Source organism: Galeopterus variegatus, unplaced genomic scaffold (genome assembly GCF_000696425.1).
Source record: "Galeopterus variegatus unplaced genomic scaffold, G_variegatus-3.0.2 Scaffold2771, whole genome shotgun sequence".
Taxonomy (NCBI): domain Eukaryota; kingdom Metazoa; phylum Chordata; class Mammalia; order Dermoptera; family Cynocephalidae; genus Galeopterus; species Galeopterus variegatus.
Window position 1 is genome coordinate 11,113 of NW_007728882.1, and position 19,441 is coordinate 30,553.

The window sequence follows — 19,441 nt, forward strand, 5'->3', positions numbered from 1 at the left end:
TTAGAGAACAGGAGGATAAGAGGATCCAGCAACATGTGGGGTAACAAGGTGGAAAGGAGAATAGCGAAATATTTCTCCAGAAAGTCAAGGAAGAAATGTTTCAAAAAGTTGGAAGTGATCGATTGTGTCAAATGCTGCTCTGATTGAGATAAGGACTGAAAATTGACCATTAAATTTAGCAATAAGGAGATATTGATGATAACTGTCTCAGTGGAGTGATGGATATAAAGCCTAATTGGAATGGTTTCAAGAGAGAATGGAAAAAAAAATGCTGAAGGAAGTTGGGACAGAAAACTGCTGTAAAGGGGAGCAGAAAAACCAGGAGGGAGATGGAATCAAAGATTAATTTTTGAATGGTAGGAGACCTTACAGTATCCTTATATGTAGATAAAGATAAACCAACACCAGGAAAAATATGGTAAAATAGAAAAAAAAAAGAGAATTGAGGAAGTGTTGTCCTTGAGTAGATGGGAAAGGATGTGATCCAGGGTCTAAGAGAGGGGCTGGCACAAGCGAGGAGTATAGACAGCTTGTTTCCTGCCACACTCGTGTATGGGCGTAGCCTGGGCTGATGTTTCCGAGCTGTGCACTGTTGTGATGTTTCTAGTTGTTTAGAGCTGTCTGTCCAGATAGGTCAACACCATGTTGAACCAGTTGTTAAAATTCTGTGAAATCATAATTTGATACAATATCAGGCAGGTTTACAGATTCAGTGCTTGGAGAATGCAGGCGCTTCTTGAGGTGGTTCTAGTTTGTTAGTGAAATAAGCAGTGTCAGCAGCTGAGAGGGAGGAAGAACTAGAGTGTTTTGAGGTTTGAGAAAGAAGAATTCGGTGTGAAATAGCAACCTTGGAGAATGAGAGAGCAAATGGAAATATACTTGCACTTGGGAGCAGCACTGAGGCATGCTTGATGTTAGTGACCACGAATTGGCACTGAGATCCATCGGCATGAAACTGCCTTTTTTTTTTTCCATCTAGTTTTGTTTAGCTGCTTAAATGTGGGCACAGAGTAGACTGAGATCTGAGCTTAACCAAGGTTGGCCCATTGCCAGATTAGAGAGAGAGGTGCAAGAGAGTTGAGGGTTTATACAAGACACCAATTACAATGCACCAGAAATCGAAACCAGAAGTGAGGACATCAGGTGTAAGGACATAAGGATAGTGAAAAGGTGATAAGGCCAATGGTCTTGAGCTTTTCCTGAGGTCACAGACCTTTTGGAATCAAGCTACTGAAGGAAGTATGGGGGGAAGACATGTGGACGGAGACTGAGTGAGTTAAAACAGTAAGGAGTATGGACTTTATTTTATTTTATTTTTTAATTTGTTTTATTTATTGTGGAAGAAGTATGTTATGAACACTGACAAGGTCTTAGGGTTAACAACGGGAGTTACTGATAGAGTAGAAATGGAGTTTTGGAGGCAACAGATAAGAGACAAGTTTGTTGGTTTGGTTAACTACCTGGATTTTCAAATCACCATAAATGAAAATAGGGATTGAGGAGGCAAGACAGAGTGTGACCTGGGAGTCATCAGCAGATAAAAGGGAGTGACAGGGAGTTCATGGACGACCTCACAGGGAAGTATAGTAGATGAGATAATTTGCATGAAAGTAGATGAGGGTTTTAGGCAAGATAAAGGAATAAAATCAGGAAATTAATGGGGAGCCTAGGGAATGCTTAATGCCAACTCCATACCTTGTGATAAGAAGGGTGCAGGAGGGGAACAGCCCCACTAGCTAGTTAGGGGCCATGAGTCTGGAATTTCTTGCTCAATGTGTTCAGTAAACTGCAGAGAATGATCAGGGAAATCAAAATTACACTAACCCAGGTTCAAATGCCACCTCCTCCAGTCACTAGCAGTGGTCAAGTTACTTAGTAATCTCACTGAACATCTTCACCTCCAACATGGTTTTGGAGATCAGATGAGCAAATGCGTGGGAAGCTGCTGTTCCAATTGTGAAGCCTTTATAAAGTTGAGGTATTCTGCAGCAGATCTCTCCTCCCACCTGCCTGTCCAGACACTGTTCTTGTAATCTGAGCTTAACCAAGGTTGGCCCATTGCCAGATTAGAGAGAGAGGTGCAAGAGAGTTGAGGGTTTATACAAGACACCAATTACAATGCACCAGAAATCGAAACCAGAAGTGAGGACATCAGGTGTAAGGACATAAGGATAGTGAAAAGGTGATAAGGCCAATGGTCTTGAGCTTTTCCTGAGGTCACAGACCTTTTGGAATCAAGCTACTGAAGGAAGTATGGGGGGAAGACATGTGGACGGAGACTGAGTGAGTTAAAACAGTAAGGAGTATGGACTTTATTTTATTTTATTTTTTAATTTGTTTTATTTATTGTGGAAGAAGTATGTTATGAACACTGACAAGGTCTTAGGGTTAACAACGGGAGTTACTGATAGAGTAGAAATGGAGTTTTGGAGGCAACAGATAAGAGACAAGTTTGTTGGTTTGGTTAACTACCTGGATTTTCAAATCACCATAAATGAAAATAGGGATTGAGGAGGCAAGACAGAGTGTGACCTGGGAGTCATCAGCAGATAAAAGGGAGTGACAGGGAGTTCATGGACGACCTCACAGGGAAGTATAGTAGATGAGATAATTTGCATGAAAGTAGATGAGGGTTTTAGGCAAGATAAAGGAATAAAATCAGGAAATTAATGGGGAGCCTAGGGAATGCTTAATGCCAACTCCATACCTTGTGATAAGAAGGGTGCAGGAGGGGAACAGCCCCACTAGCTAGTTAGGGGCCATGAGTCTGGAATTTCTTGCTCAATGTGTTCAGTAAACTGCAGAGAATGATCAGGGAAATCAAAATTACACTAACCCAGGTTCAAATGCCACCTCCTCCAGTCACTAGCAGTGGTCAAGTTACTTAGTAATCTCACTGAACATCTTCACCTCCAACATGGTTTTGGAGATCAGATGAGCAAATGCGTGGGAAGCTGCTGTTCCAATTGTGAAGCCTTTATAAAGTTGAGGTATTCTGCAGCAGATCTCTCCTCCCACCTGCCTGTCCAGACACTGTTCTTGTAATTCTCAGTTCAGGCCCCTCTCACCTATTGATGTGCATGTTAGTTGTGCCTTTGATAATTTATTCAAATCATACTTGGCCTATTTTATGCTGAGTCTTGTGGAGATGAATGCAGTCTAAGACTTCAAAGGCTTCCAACGTGTGGACCCTGTTTTTGATGATTACAACCCCTGATGTGTGAGTAGCCACTTAACAACACATCTGCACAACTATCACTTCATCTGATCTCTACATTGCAGCTTTAGAAAGAGAGTTCAGAGAGCCTGACTTGCCCAAGATAACAAGTGAAATCCAGTCACACGGCCCTGACTCCCCAGCCTCTGCCCTTACTTCTGATAATACGGTTGTTTATGTATGTTTTATAAAAATAAACTTCTGCCTTAGGCAATTGCCTCTTTCCTATATTCTTTATGGTGAACTCAATCAGTTGAAGAAACAAGTTCGCCCAAGGAAGTCTTTGAAGAAAAGTAGAAGAAAAAAAAAAAATGCTGCTCAGTCAATAGGAAGGTGAGATTATGTGTGAAAAAGCTTTGAGAACTGAAATGCAGTATAAAAATGTAAGGTGGATCTTTTTTATAGACAGGATGATACAGTGAAGGTTAGAAAAGCCCAAACCAACCTAACTGTGTGACTTGTAGCTATACCGAGACTCTCTCTTAGCCTCTATTTCCTGATCTGCAAAATGGAATCAGTAATACATTCCCTACAGGGTTGCTGTGTGGCTCAAATGTCATAATAGACAAGAGTATTATTTAAATAGAAAAGTGGTTTACCAAAAACGGACCTCAATACTTTTGTACTTTATAAAAAACAGCCTCCAGACTATCATATCCAGGAAGTGTTGTGTTACAAGTGGTGGCCAGTTTAGGGAAGAGTTTTCAAAGCAAGTGGCACCTCCTGGGACCACTGTAGATTCACTATGCTGGTTTCCATTCCTTCTGACCACTGCTGGTTAGTGGTGAGAGATGCAAATGTGCAGGGGCAGGTTTGGCCTCCAGGGAGCCTAAATACCACTTCCAGAATACGTGCCACTATACCCTGTGTTTTTTTTTCTCTCCTTTCTGTTCAACAAACCCATTCACATAGAGAGGTAGATGACTGATAGAGAGCCAAGACTGCAAGTGCAGATCCTACATAGGGGATCTGCACTTCAACGTGGGATGCAGCCTTGATCTAAATCATTGCTTCTCTAAAGGTAGATTTGAATTCAGAAGGGATTAAATTTGGGGGAGACATTTTGAAGAGGGGTTGGGAGAGGGGGAAGAGACTTCCAAGATCCCTGAAACCATATTGTTGATCCTGCCTTTGCGTTGGCCATGTCTCCATCACCCAGCATAGGAAGGGTACACAGCTGATTCTCCATAAAGGCTTTGCTGTTAATTGATCTATAGAGAAAAATAAAACTGTTTTTGTGGTCATTAAAAAGCAGCTGTACAGAATTCAGGACATGATTCAAGTTGCAGGTCCACAGAATGTGTCACTACTGCATTTTGTGTCCTACATTCTATTACAAAGGGGTGCTTTTATTTTCTTTGTAAATAACTTAAATATCTTCAAGTCATTTATAGAGCATATTTCACCTTTGAATGTCTTTTGCATTGAATGTCCCCTTTTTTTTGGCTGCCTTCATGACTAAGCATAGACCACCCAAGACATTGTTGCAGGATACCAGAGAACACTTTTTGTTTTTTTCCTGCATTTCCTCACTTAGGGGATAAATTTTTCTCTTTCCAATACTGTGCTATACACAGTTGAGCTTGGTGCTTTTGCTGAAAATTATGAGTCATTTTTCATAAACAGGGATTGTCAAAAGTGCTTGATTTGCATTATAACAACAACAAACACAGAAAAAGCCCTAAACTGAATGAGCTCCAAATTTCCAGATGTTTTACAAAGAGATGGGGTGAAGGATCACTGAAGAAATCTTTTGGTTTTTTAGGTCTCAGGTTTTTTCATGTTTAAAATTAGGAGGGTAAAAGGAGTACAATAGCTGTACAGACAATCTCACAAAAATCATCTCATGGTTATTGGGCAATATAATTTTCAGGTGTTACATTATTCTTTTACTGTTCCTGAAGATATATATGGCTATTAGCACAGTCTATTTTATAGGTTTTTTAAATCATTATGCCTCAAAAATAAATTCTTTTTTTTTTTTTTAAGAAAAGAACATCATATATACAGTGGTGAAATTAGAATGTTTTAAATATCAGTAAAATAATATCCAGTAGTGCAGACAATTTTTTAAAAAGCCAGAAAAAAACCCAGTTCAGACCGTGCTGGGTGATTCTGTTTCTACTGGAAATGTGCTATTTTTTGAGGTAGGCTGAAATTGAGTTTAGGAGCTCTCCATGGTCCTGCCTCAGGAATTGAGGAAATTGAAAAGTAATGATGTTTATTTGACATTTATTGATTTCAATGTGTACTTTTTCCATGGGAATTTCTCATGGAGGAGGGCTGATCAGAGAATCAGAAAACTCATGTTCTAATCTAACATCATCTTGAAACACATCTTTAATGAGCACACATTTTGTAGCAACTCAAATACAATTATCTTGCAGAGTGAGGACTATGGTCTACATTTCATATTAAAGATAATATGAGTCTCAGAAATTTTAAGTAAATTACTCCTGTTTACAATGATAAAGTATTGCATCTGGAATTCAAGCCCAGATATGCATGAGTCTGAAATCTTTGAACTAGTTATCACAATACATCATTAATAAACAAACAAATCTGCCATTTATTCCATAACTACCAAAAACTCAATAATGTATAACACACTTTAGAATGGTTTTTCTTTTCAATACTTAGAATAATGCCATAGGTAATAAAACTAAATGCCACAGAGATTAGGTAATTTGATCAAAGTCAAGTGGCCAGTTTGTGGGAGAGCTGTGATTCAAACTCAGCTCTTATGAACTACAAAATGTGTACTATTTACACTACAAAATAAGCATCTTCACACAGGAATCTCAGCAGCGCACATCTTGAAGATTAGTGATTGGGATCTTGGAATCAAGGCAATTACCGAGAAGTGGTAACTGGGGCATAGGAGGACATGTCCACTGGTGTTGAGTCCAGTATGCAGCACTGGCGCTGTCTGCATGCTGTCTGCCTGCTAAAGTTGTGCAGTGTTAACAGGGAAGAAGTGAGGAGCTTGTCTTCCCTTCTGTTTATGACAGATGACAGAAAGGGCTCTGTATAGAGGTGGTCTCCTGAGTTTGAAAATCCTACAGAAGAGAGACCCTGAGGTTCAGAGCAGGGCTGCACTCCTTTGGCCTCAGCAAGCCCCTTCTAGAAAAAGAACCATTTTGGTCCGTCTTTGGGCAGTGCATTTTTCAGACTGTTCAAGTACTTCAAACTAAATTTGAAAGCCTGCTTGAATAATGTGAATAAACAGATGCTTACTGATAGATAAAAATCTGTATTATACTGCAGAAGTGGCACTAGACTGGGAGTTAAGAATCCTCCTGCTCCCAGTTTGCCATTTTCTTTTTCAGCGTGAGCTTGCATAACTCACTTTTCTCTGGGTCTGAATTTATCTATTTGTAAAATAAGACATAATTAGGTAGCATGGCCAACTCCTTATGACCAAATCCTAGTTTTCCCAGGATTCCAGTTTTAAAATAAGTCCCACTTCCAGGGAGCCCCCTCACTCTTGGGCGAACCAGAATAATTACTCCCCCCGACATTTAGGTTGTGTGATATTAATGTGCCTTTCAAATTGGCCCTAGTCCTTCCCTCTCTGGTTGAACCAGAATAATTAGTTCCCCCAACATTTAGGTTGTGTGATATTAATGTGCCTTTCAAATTGGCCCTAGTCCTTCCCTCTCTGGTCTTGAGTGTCCCATTTGAAAATTCTAGATTTGGATTTACTGAGGGCACTGAGGCCTGGGGTGACTGGGGTGACCAACCATCCTGGTTTTCCTGGGGCTGTTCCAGTTTTGCCACTTCAAATCCGATATCCTTAGAAATCCCTCAGTCCTGGGCAAACAGAAACAGTTGATCACCCTGTGACAAGGCTTCCGTCAGCTCTAACCTGCTACAGCCCCATGACACAGGCTCAGCCCAATGTACGACAATAGGTTTGACCTGACCTAACTGGCCTAATTACCCCCTGGCTCTCAAGACTTTGTGAGTAGGAGGCTGAACTGGCAGGGTTAAGAGGCTCATGGTTAAGATCTTCAAAGTTTCCTCTTCCCAGGCAAATCTATACAAGACTGTTTAAGATGACAACAATCAAACCAATGCCCTGACTTCACACATGCATTTACACAGGAAAATATAAAAGCTCACACAATGTTCTAATGAGGAGCTTCGTTCATGCTCAAGAGAAAGAGTACTGAGTCTCGATCATGATGCGGGTTGAATTATTTTATTGATTGTTGGAAGATAATTTTATGGTCCTTAACTCAGCAGCTGGTGTTATAAAGGGGAGTTGTGGTAGCACTTCCAAGGCAGAGATCAGTATAGGCCAGCTGCTTTGGTTACCTTTAGAATTCCTTGGGGCTACGGTAGAAATAGCTAGGACTGGAGGCAGAAAAACTGGGATCACACAGTGGCTCCAGCAATTACCAAACTTGGGCAACTCAGTGGCTATCTTTGGGCCTCAGATCAAAGATCCTCACTATCCATCTATCTACAGTGATAATAGTGCTGTGGTAGATTATATTATTTTTCAAAGTGTTCCCTGCCTCTCTGGGGTGTCTCTCTTTGAGGAGACACTGTTTGTGTGAGGACGATCTGTTCTACCCCACTGACATCAAGCTTAGCTGTGTGGTGTGCTTTGGCTACGGGTGCAGCAGAAGGTTTGGAGGGTAGTATGTGCTTTGCCATCACCTCTTTTCTGTCTGCAACAAGACCCACAGATAAGTCTGCTGGACTGCCCTAACAAAGCACCAAAACTAGGTGGCTTAAAACAAAAAGAATTTATTGTCTCATAGTTCTGGGGGCTAGAAGTGCAAGATCAAGCTGTCTGGACAGTTGTGAGTTAGAATCTGTTGCCTGACTCTCCCCCAACTTCTGGTGGTTTGCTGGTGATCTTTGACACATCTTGGCTTGTAGGAGCGTCACTGCGATCTCTGCCTTCATCTTCATGAGGCGGCCTCCCTGTGTGCTTATCTGTCTCACTGTCTAAATTTCCACTTTTAATAAGGGCACTAGTCAAATTGAATTAGGGGTCCACCCTAAAGATTGTATCTTAACCTGATCAGCTACAAAGATATTATTTCTAAATAAGATCACTTTCACAGGTACTAGAGGTTGGGACTTTAATATCTTTTGGGGGGTTGGGGGGTGGATGTGATTCAACCCATAATAACCAGCCATGGCCCTGATCAAGCTGCTCTGTCAGCCTCAGTCTTGGAGAGAAAATACTGTGGAACAGAGTTATAGAAAACACATACCGGACATGTATGTGAGCAAGAAAGAATTCTCTGTTGCAAATCACTCTGATTTAGACATTATTTATGCTGCAGCAAAATGAAAAACAACTCCATGACTCCACTATATGCCTGGGAATAAAATCAAATAAGGGACCTGAAAGAGCTTAGTAACTTGCGTATCCCTACATGGAAGTGAGGGGTAGTGCTGATGATTTCTCCCAGTTCCCAGCTCGCATGGTAACAGAATCTGCTCTTGTGCTGTTGAGATCCCCATGAATGAATAGAAAAAATACTAAATTCTGAGCCAGAGGGTCTTTCCAACTCTGGCTCCATTATTACCTGACTGTCCCCTCTTGATTCTGCGGCTCAGTTTTCCCATTTGTAAAATGAGAAATTTTTGCTTTTTATGATTTCAAAGGCCTCTTCCAACTCTGCCGCTGTGTGCTTTGCTCACATTTCCCACCACTTGAGATCCCTGGTTTGGCCCAGAAGCACTTAGCTGCTGGATGTGTGGCTTTCAGAGGCATGTTGGCTTTTGGAGGGCAGCTGTATCAGAAGAGTTAATGGATTTAATCAAAGAGGCAGCAAATACTGCCTCACAAAGATAGAACTTTGTCAGAGAAAAAGACTTGTCAGAAAGCTCCGCCCCAGGAAATGAATGGAATTGTCTGCCTGAGTCAGAAGTAGCTGCAGAATGCCTGCCTCGGTGACTGGCGTTTCTCTGAAGAACAACAGGCTCTGGGAGAAGTGGCCAAGTGTCTGCCTCAGAGAAAATGAGCAGCCATAGAGCGCTCAGTCCAAGGGCCACCTGGGAGAACTTTCAGCTCTGATTCTACTGATCTTCATGACCTTGGGCACCTCAGCACCTGGGAGCTGCAATTTGCTGACCTGAAAAATGTGGCTAGAAACAGATGGTCATGAGGACCAGAGGAATTCAAGTACATGAAATGGTTTTGAAAATTTGACCGAGTTTGCAATACTATTTTTACAGGACAGCATGGTAAAAGAAAGATTGAGCTTTGGAGTAAGCCATGGGTTTTAATCCCAGCTCTCCCACTTACCCTGAGCAAATCACTTAACCCCTCAGAGCTCAAGTTTACTCATCTGTAAAATGGGAATAATTACTTTTGCCCCATAGGGTTGTTGGGAGGATTAAATGAGATTATATAAAATCTCTTAGCAGAGCTGTCTACAAATAACAAGTTATGTGATTTTTATATTTTATTGACTTTTGACAGATGAATAAAATCAAAATGAGAAAGAAATTTTTAACATTTTCAAGTCTTGTTTTACAAATGAGATAACTTAAATACGGAGGGAAATTGAATGTTTTGCCCAAGGTCACATAACCAGTCGAGTGAGATTACAACCCTGGTTTCCCGACACTTCCTTGGTGATCTTTCTACTGCACTACTCTTCCAGTGAATATATTTCATTCCAAAAATATAGGGTTAAAGGGATGTATCACACATAAGACCCAAACTCAGGGAACCTAGGCCCTACGTGCTCCTCCCATGACTTTGTACCATCTCAATCCAGTAGGTTAATTGAAGGGGATTAGCCAGTATGATAACGTTAGAACTCCTCATGAGATTGTGCTGATAGTTTGTCTTGGTTCTAGTTTTAATTTTGATGAATGGTATATATTTACTTTGTCACAGAACAAGCATTTTGTAATTTGTTTGTGTTCCTTCATGTGTGTCTTTTACGTTAGGGACTTTGGAACATTGCTGAGATGCTTAGTCAGCAGGCAGGTACAGGGCAGGGCTGGGGTTAGGGAGGATTCTGCTGGGAGACTTTTTGTGAGAGGCCTTCACAAACGATCTTTTGCTTTCCTCTCCCATAACCGCACATTCCCCAATGCAACTCACTACATCCTGAAAGTCTCTCTCATGAAATCTGTTCCCTTTTATGGTATACTCTAGAAATTGCTAAGGCAATTTAATTTGGATGGAAATGAAGAGCTAGATGATAGGAAATAATGTTCACTCTTGCTCTCTCTCTTTCTCTACCAGTGTTCCTCTAGGTCAGGTTAAAATATCTCTCACTTTTGGAAGCCTGGAGGAGAAAATTCCTACCCTTTTCTCTACTTTTCTCTCTTCCTGAGAGGAGAGGACACCTACCTGATTGACACAACTTGGGAAAAAGTCCATGCAAATGCACAGCTCCTACTTCACTGTCTCTTGCTTGCAGGGCATGGGTGTCTCCAACTTTCCTTCCCTGAGCTGAGTCTCCAGAACAAGCTCTTCCCTGGGGTGGGGAGCCCTAGATCCTCCTGAAGCTCTGAATGTGACTGAGTGTGTCAGTGCAACTGTAGAAGTGGGCTGTGGGGGAAGGAGTCGGAAGAAGGAAGAAACTCTGAAGCCCATTTTGGCATCTGGTCCAAACCAACTTCTCTAGTCCAGTTTTACATGCGATCGAGCTGACATTTTCATTTTGACTCCTGTATATGTTTTTTAATTGGTTCAGAATCAGATGGGTGGTGATATTCCCCTAGTTGGATATATCATCAGCTCCTAGTTTGCATTAAAATATGGGTTAAGGGAGAAAGCTTTCCAAGTCTATTGAGTTTGCTATATTAGGGATTTCCCACATATTGAAATAATCTATTTTAAGCAGTTGTGACATGCTATAATTGGAAGAGTAGTTAGATATGCACACCCCAGGTAGCTGAGATGTGCACCTTTTAGTTCCTGCTCCCCTTCAAGCCTCAGCTCATGAATTCCTTGAGCAACACGGTGCTGTTCTCCTGAGCCCACAGTGCCTTGCCCACTCTCTAGTGTCATGGTCACTTATGCCTTTCAGTGACCTTCTCTGCACCTGGGTTTATGTTCAGCTGATGATATATTTCTCTATAAATCTAATCAACATGTGACTAAATACAGTGGGCATTTGTATTTAAAAAAAGAGAGATTGGAGGAGGATGAAAGTCATAAAAGAGACTACTAAGGAAAACATTTCTTATCTAATTAGAAAATTATAATATTATAATATGCTTCAGTTGACTAAATAGGCTAGTAATCTAATAGTAGTCCATGAAGGAACCCAAGTTGCTTTGTTCTCATTCTATTCAGTAATATGCTATATTTTTCTTGCTTAGGATCTAGTCATTTTAATTCAAATTTTTATTTTCTCTTGTAAGCCTCCCTCTACTACTTCTTTATCTACATGCTCCCTTCTTGCTATAGTGTGGATATGATTGGCCACCCCACCTCCAAAATTCATGTTGAAATTTAATCCCCACTGTGCCAGTATTGGGAGGTGGGGCCTAGTGGAAGGTGTTTGGGTCATGGGGGCAGATTTCTCCTGATTGGATTAGTGTCCTCCCTGGGGTGGGGGTATGAGTGAGTTCTTCCTCTATTAGTGCCCATAAGAGCTGGTTGTTAAAGGAGGCTGGCACCTCCTCTCTCTCTTGCTTCCTCTCTCACCACGTGATCTTGCACCTGTTGCCCTGCTATTTTCTGCCATGAGTAAAAGCAGCCTGAGGCCCTCACCAGGCACAGCTACCCCAGAACCATGAACCAAATAAACCTCTTATCTTTATAAATTACATGGTCTCAGGTATTCTGTTACAGCAACACAAAAGCTGACTAACATAATCCTGTAATTTCTTCAACTATGAAGATAATTTTAGAAGTACAGATGTTAAAAGCCGGAGTTTTAGAATTCAGGGATTATCTGGTACAGTCTTCTCACAAAATACATGGAACAAGTAGGACCTAGTAAAAGGAAATAACTCCCAAAGGCAGCAACTAGATAGTTTGCATCAGAGTAGAATTAGAGCCTTGTTCAATACAAAACTGAGATATGATTTTGTATTTAGTGTGAATATTTTTATTCAGTAATAAAAACTGGCTTTGAAAAAAAACCTGTGCCCCAAAATGTCTTGTGCATTTCTCCTTCTATGTTTTCCTTCAACCTCTTTTGACCCCTTCAGTTCATTCTGAAGCCCTTTTGGATTATTTGCTCATTCAGCTGATAATTCTTTGTCTACTGTGTACCACACACAGTCAGCCCTGGGGGTGGAGAGAAAGTTGAGACCTGGTGTCTGCCATGGAGAAAGCTGTGGTCTTGATTATGGACACAGATAATTAGAATACAACGTTCTAGGATTTGTACAGGATGCTGGAGGTGCATAGAGAGTGGGATACCTAGAGCAATTTACAAAGCTAGAGAAGGCTTCCTAGCATAGCCCACATTAACAATAAAGTAGGGATTAATTCGATGAAGAAGTGAGGACTAAATGACAAGAGACAGCAGTGCATTTTGGAAGCATAAATGGTCAGAGAGCACCCTGTCGTTGTGGTATTGCCAGTAGCTCCAGATTACTAGAACATAGTGTGTGAGGATAGATTGTCCTCACTGGATTCTAAACTCATTTTAAATGCCTGTTATTTATGAAGAGTCATGACTTATTCTCTCCTCCTCCCCGGGAACCTCTCCGCAAGTTTCTCCTTTGCTTCATTTAATTATAGTTTAATTTATCATTTTATGCAGTATATATCTGTATGCTGTGGATTGGATGTCGTATAACTTCGTATAATGTATGCTATACGAAGTTATTACGTTTGCCATTTTTTAGCAAAGAGAATCAGCAACATGTTTGAATGAACACAAAAGTTCAGTAACATGGCTGGATTTAAAAAATGCAAAAATGAAATGCTTATGTAGATACCAGATATGACTAGGTAGAAATTACCGGGGAGAAAAATAAAATTACAATGAACAAAAAATTGTTGAACCCCTGAAATACCCAGGAACGACAGGAAACATGCATATCTACATGAGAAGACTGTGAACGTTTACAGCAGAGTGTGAAGGAGACATGAGTAAACAGAAAGACATTTCATGCCCTTAATTGGAAAAATAAAATATTTTAATTAATTTAGGTTTAATTATATTCCAATTTACATATAAAGAAATAGTGATGAGAGAGCAGTGGAAAGAGGGATGTCCAACGGGAGCTGAGCCCTTCCAGAGAGAGAAGTTAACCCACGGCCACGGCCAGGAGGATCCCTAACTCTCCTTCTCATTGGCCAAACCCAACCAGAAGCCAAAGAGCTAGGAAGCCTGTTGATGCAGCCCCTAGAGGTCAACAGGTTGGGGGACAGATCAGAGTGGACATAATGGTTATATCCAGAGAGTTCATCTTGAATGGCAACAGAAAACATCCCACAAAATGCCAGAATTGACAATGGACTAGAATAAATAGGCCAAAGGAGGAGGATGGAATTAGTAGGGAAAATGTCAATTGTGAGTTGAGCCTTTGCCTCCTTTTCAAAGTATGAAAAATAAATATGCTTGCCAATGAGCTGTATCTTATTTTTTCCTCCAAGATGTTAAAGGCCTGACCTCAAGATTTATGGATGATAATTGTTATAACGATTTAATATATTTAATTTATTATATTTAGCAAGTCATAAATCAATTCTTACTAAACTACACCAAGAACAATATAGGTTATTATCTCTTATTCCTGTAGTATAACACTAGGCATTAATGATAATAGTTGAAGAGTACAACTACAGCAAAAGCAAAGATATATTAACTGAACATTATTGAAGAGCACTATCTAAATAATTCCTATGTTTAAGCAAAAATAAATGCTGTAATATGCTTATTGGAAACCTAGTAAAAATAAAGGAAACATATACAAAAAGGGAGAGAATGGGGCCAAAGCTGTACTTACAGATAAATGAATAATACTGAATAATTTCATTATTTAAAAGATCAAAATAAGTTGAGTTGATTAAGCATAAAATTTAGGGAATTTTAGCAAGTGCAGGAACAACAACAAAATCAAAGAAATTGCAAAGAAAAAAGGTGACAATAATCAGAAGCTAACATATTTAAAGTAGAAGAGTAGAATTGATAAATTCAAAATACAATTTTTGAAAATGTTGATTAAGAGTAAATCATGAGAGCTCTACTCTAATACATTTGACTATCTAAAAAAAGCCAAAAAATCCCAATTTTTTCTGTGAAATCATAAATGAGCACTTGTGTTTCAAAAAGAATAACCTGAATAAAACATAAAATAGAAAAAAAAAAAGAGTAGAAAAATTATGATTCTAAATGAACCTCTGGCTCAGACACTTTTACATATTTTATGTTCTCATGGAATAATTCCCATGCTGTTGAAATTGTTCCAAAGCACAGAAAAATCAGAAATATTCACATATTTATTTCACCAAAACCTGACAATGATAGCACAGGCAACAGCATCTCACCTATAATTTTGAAAATACATTTAAAAAAATATATAAAATGCCAAGAAATTGAGATCCAGAAGTTTATTTAAAGATTAGAGTATCATGATCGCATAGGTTTTATTCTTAGAATAAAAAGCTGTTATAAAGTACATTCTATTCATGAATTAGAGAAGGAACATTTTTAATCATCTCAAAAAGTGCTGATCAGTCATTTAATAAAATTTATCACCCATCCAGATTAATGAGAAAACAAACACACACACAAAAATATGTAATGAACTGGGAATAAAAACACACTTCCTCGGGCCGGCCCGGTGGCGCACTGCTACAGTGCGCCACTTGGGAGCGCAGCGGCGCTCCCGCCAAGGGTTCGGATTCCACATACAGACCGGTTCCCGCTCACTGGCTGAGCGAGGTGTGGGCGCAGCACCGAGGGTTGTGATCCCGTTGCCGGTCCCGGTCCGGTACGGGCGTGACACTGAGGGTTGCGATCCGTTGCCGGACACAAAAAAAGACAAAAAAAAGGAAAAAAAAAAAACACACTTCCTAAACACTGAAAGAATATTTAAAGATCAAGAACCAACTGCATTCCAATGTTGAATCATTAGAGGCTTTCCTATTAAAATTAGGAGAAAGTCAAGGTCAAAAAAGCTCATTATCACAACCGTTCAAGAAACTTTAAAGACATAAAAGTTTCAGTGATTAGAAAGGAGAAGTGAAATTATCATTGGTATAATATGCTATGATTGCCTATCTAGCAAATCAAAGAGAATCAATTATCCAGATTAGCAAAGAGAATCAGCAACATGTTTGAATGAACACAAAAGTTCAGTAACATGGCTGGATTTAAAAAATGCAAAAATGAAATGCTTATGTAGATACCAGATATGACTAGGTAGAAATTACCGGGGAGAAAAATAAAATTACAATGAACAAAAAATTGTTGAACCCCTGAAATACCCAGGAACGACAGGAAACATGCATATCTACATGAGAAGACTGTGAACGTTTACAGCAGAGTGTGAAGGAGACATGAGTAAACAGAAAGACATTTCATGCCCTTAATTGGAAAAATAAAATATTTTAATTAATTTAGGTTTAATTATATTCCAATTTACATATAAAGAAATAGTGATGAGAGAGCAGTGGAAAGAGGGATGTCCAACGGGAGCTGAGCCCTTCCAGAGAGAGAAGTTAACCCACGGCCACGGCCAGGAGGATCCCTAACTCTCCTTCTCATTGGCCAAACCCAACCAGAAGCCAAAGAGCTAGGAAGCCTGTTGATGCAGCCCCTAGAGGTCAACAGGTTGGGGGACAGATCAGAGTGGACATAATGGTTATATCCAGAGAGTTCATCTTGAATGGCAACAGAAAACATCCCACAAAATGCCAGAATTGACAATGGACTAGAATAAATAGGCCAAAACTACACTCTTAAATATTTACTCATTCAACAAATATTCATTGAGTGCCTACTCAATGCACAGGGGCATTAGTGTATTATAAATCAATAAGGCAAACAAGATTATTCAATAAATGACACTAGAAAATTGAGAAGCACTTTGGAAAAATTAGATTAGTGCATGTGCAGGACTGTGCAAGTAAACTCATTCGACACCCACTGCCACTTCATTCTAGCTTGTCTTCTTGTATCATAGAGGCTGGGAAACCTAAAAACACGAACTGTATAAAACAGTGGCTAAGAGCACAGATTCTGCAGCCAGACAGGCTGGGTAAAAATTCTAGCTCTGCCATCCGTTAGCTGTGTGATACTGGGCAGTTACTTTAACCTCTCTCTGTGTCTCAGTTTCCTCATATGTAATGTGGGGATCATAATAATACCTATCTCTTAAGATGCTGTAAAAATTAAATTAGCTAATATCTGTAAAAAGCTCTTAACGTAATGCATGGCTCACAATAATCATTGCATAGTGTTAGCTATGATTATATTTCTCAGACATAGGTTTTGTACAGGGGACAACTGTGTATCATGTAGAAGGCAGAAATAGGCATGATGAAATGGTTACAGTGCCCAGAGAAGCTGGGTCTTGTGGAAGAGATATTCGATTGTTCTGGGGCTGCTGATGTTGGGGTTCTACTCTTCAGTTGCCAGCATGTGGAAGTGGTGAGTTTTCCCATGGTGCAGTTGGGGATTTCTTGGTCTTGACTGTGAAACAGCCAAGTTGGTACCCTGGCCCCCCTGGTAGTTCAGTAACTTAGCTTAAACTCTGTAATCAATCCCTCTCTGCTTAAATTAGCTAAACTAGATCTCTTGTTTGACCAGAACAGATCTTTGCCTCATATCAAAATAAAACCCAAATATTTAAGTACTTGACTGTAAAATTACAGCCATTTAACAAACACTCAAAATAAATGTGAGCTCTTATATGACCTCAGCTTGGAAAACATCTTGTAAATATAAAGACACTGGAAGAAAGTCTTGAGAGATTTGTTCACATAGTTTATATGTTAACAATCATAACTACAACTAAAATACATATAGAAGATCAAGAAGAAATTTTCAACAGATATGACAGTGGTCATACTCTTAACATATCAGAGTTTATATAAATTGTTATGAAAATATTAAAGCAGCAATGTAAATAAATCCAGAAGAGATTATCAAATAATGTATGTCAAATAAAGATATATAAAATATGTGTTTACTGGCAACAAAATGCGAATTCAAAGCAAGGTATTATTTTTCTTCTGTGACAAACTAGCAAAATAAGGGAAACTAAAATAGTTAAATCATGTATTAAACAACATACATCAGAATCTTTTTCTCCAGCTTTACTGAGGTGGTATAATTGAAAAATAAAATTATACATATTTAAGGTGTACAGCATGATGATTTGATATACATATAAATTGTGAAATATACACATGCATTTCCTATACATATTTGATATATGTATGCATTTGCTAGCCAAACTAGCAAAGAAAAAGAAAGGATTAATGGATTTATTTTTATGCTTACAAAGGAGGTAGTGAGAAAGTACACTCATGCTCTGTTGGTGAGAATATAGATTGGTGAAATCATTCTGGAGGACTATTTGGTAATATTTACCGAGGCTTTATGCGTCCTACTCCTGGCTCTAAAAGCCATGCTTCAAGCTGTGGCTGGTACATAAAAAACAGCTGGAAAACAAAACCTATTTCAGGCAGTTGCCCACAGCCATGTGCTAAGTATTCCTGACTCCTGCTCTCTGCAACACTCCCTGACCAACGAGTCCCAGCTCCAAGCCCCAATTTTGTGTTTGAGAGTTTTGGACCCTATTTATGCCAAATTGCTTCGACTTCTCTGGTTTTCGGATTGGATCTGACGTCTCACCCAATCCTAAACTCCAAACACTCTAGTTTCCCAGTGTTTCCCCCAGTCTTAGAATGAGATCCCCTCCATCGCTCCACCGCAGTCCCATCCTCCACAAGCTGCCCCACCAGTTCGTCCCCTTCACCTGCATCTCTCCTCATCCTCCTTCTCATGTTAGACAAGAGATATTTGAACAACTCCCAACTGGATCCAAACTTGATTAATTTTTGCAGAAGATAATATACAATTTCAGAATAAACAATGAAAAGGCTTCTCACATGCTAAATAGTGTTTTTTATTTATCTGATATTATTGTATGCAACTGAATCAATTATGTGCTATCTCTGTTGACCACTTTCAAAAATGTAATTTCTTGGACTATATTTTCTGTAGCTTTGCTCTAAGCTTTTTAGGTGATTATTATTCTCCTCAAATATTTCGGATCCCTTCTGTTCTGGGAAAGTAAAATTCCTTCCTTCTCATTTAAGAACCAATGGGTTTTCTGAGTCATGGCTTCAGCAATTTTGAAACTTCTTATCTTTCTTCTCTCTAAATTATGAGCAAAATATGAGCTGTCTTAAATGGAGGAAAAAATGAAAACGTCCCTTTTTATATCCCTTCTCTATTCCTTGCAGTAGCTCCACTTAATACGAGTCATTTTGTAATGGTTAATTCTCTGTAGAAATCAAAATGAATTTTGAAGAGATAGTGACTGGGTTAGATTAAATGGCAAGTGCAACTGGCCAGACATGGATCTCTACTTTCTCATTTCAGCACCTCTAATAGCCTTCTAAAGGATTGCATTGACTGTCCTGGGCGAGAGGCAACAGTTAGATATTTATCTGAAGATTGCCCATTTTAGAAGTTCAAATAGGAAAACAATCCTTTAAAGGTGACTTATCTCACTTCTTAAATGCTTAAAGCACACATGCACACACACACACACACAAACTCTCCCTGGTTAAAATCATCTTCTTACTTTTTAAATGTTCTCATCTATCACAACGGCTAGCCCAGACTTTTGTTTATCTTACTTTTTGCTGACTAAGCTTAAAAAGAATATATTCAACAAGAAAAAGAAAATAAAATGTGAAAAATAATTTACAGCCACACTATGCAGAAACAGGGTTTGTTCATTACTGCTAATGGTATGCAAGTTTAGTCAACAAATATTTGCCAGATACCTACTGCGTGTCACTCATTGGGGGGTATTAGGGGTCTAAATAAGACTGTTGACAACACACTGGGGGAGAGAAAACAGGAAAAACTTAAAAAATGCAAAAGTGTCACAGTTGAGATGGGCATAGAATTTCATCAGAATGGAGAAGGGTCGTGATCAATACCCCTGGGAATTCTGCAAGGCTTCAGAGATGACATTTGAGTTTGAATATAAAATAGAGGGAGCCCATCTAGACAGTAAAAAAAAAAAAAAAGTGGAGCTCACTAAAAAGGACGAGAATGCTGGAGACTGGAAATGGCCAGAGCA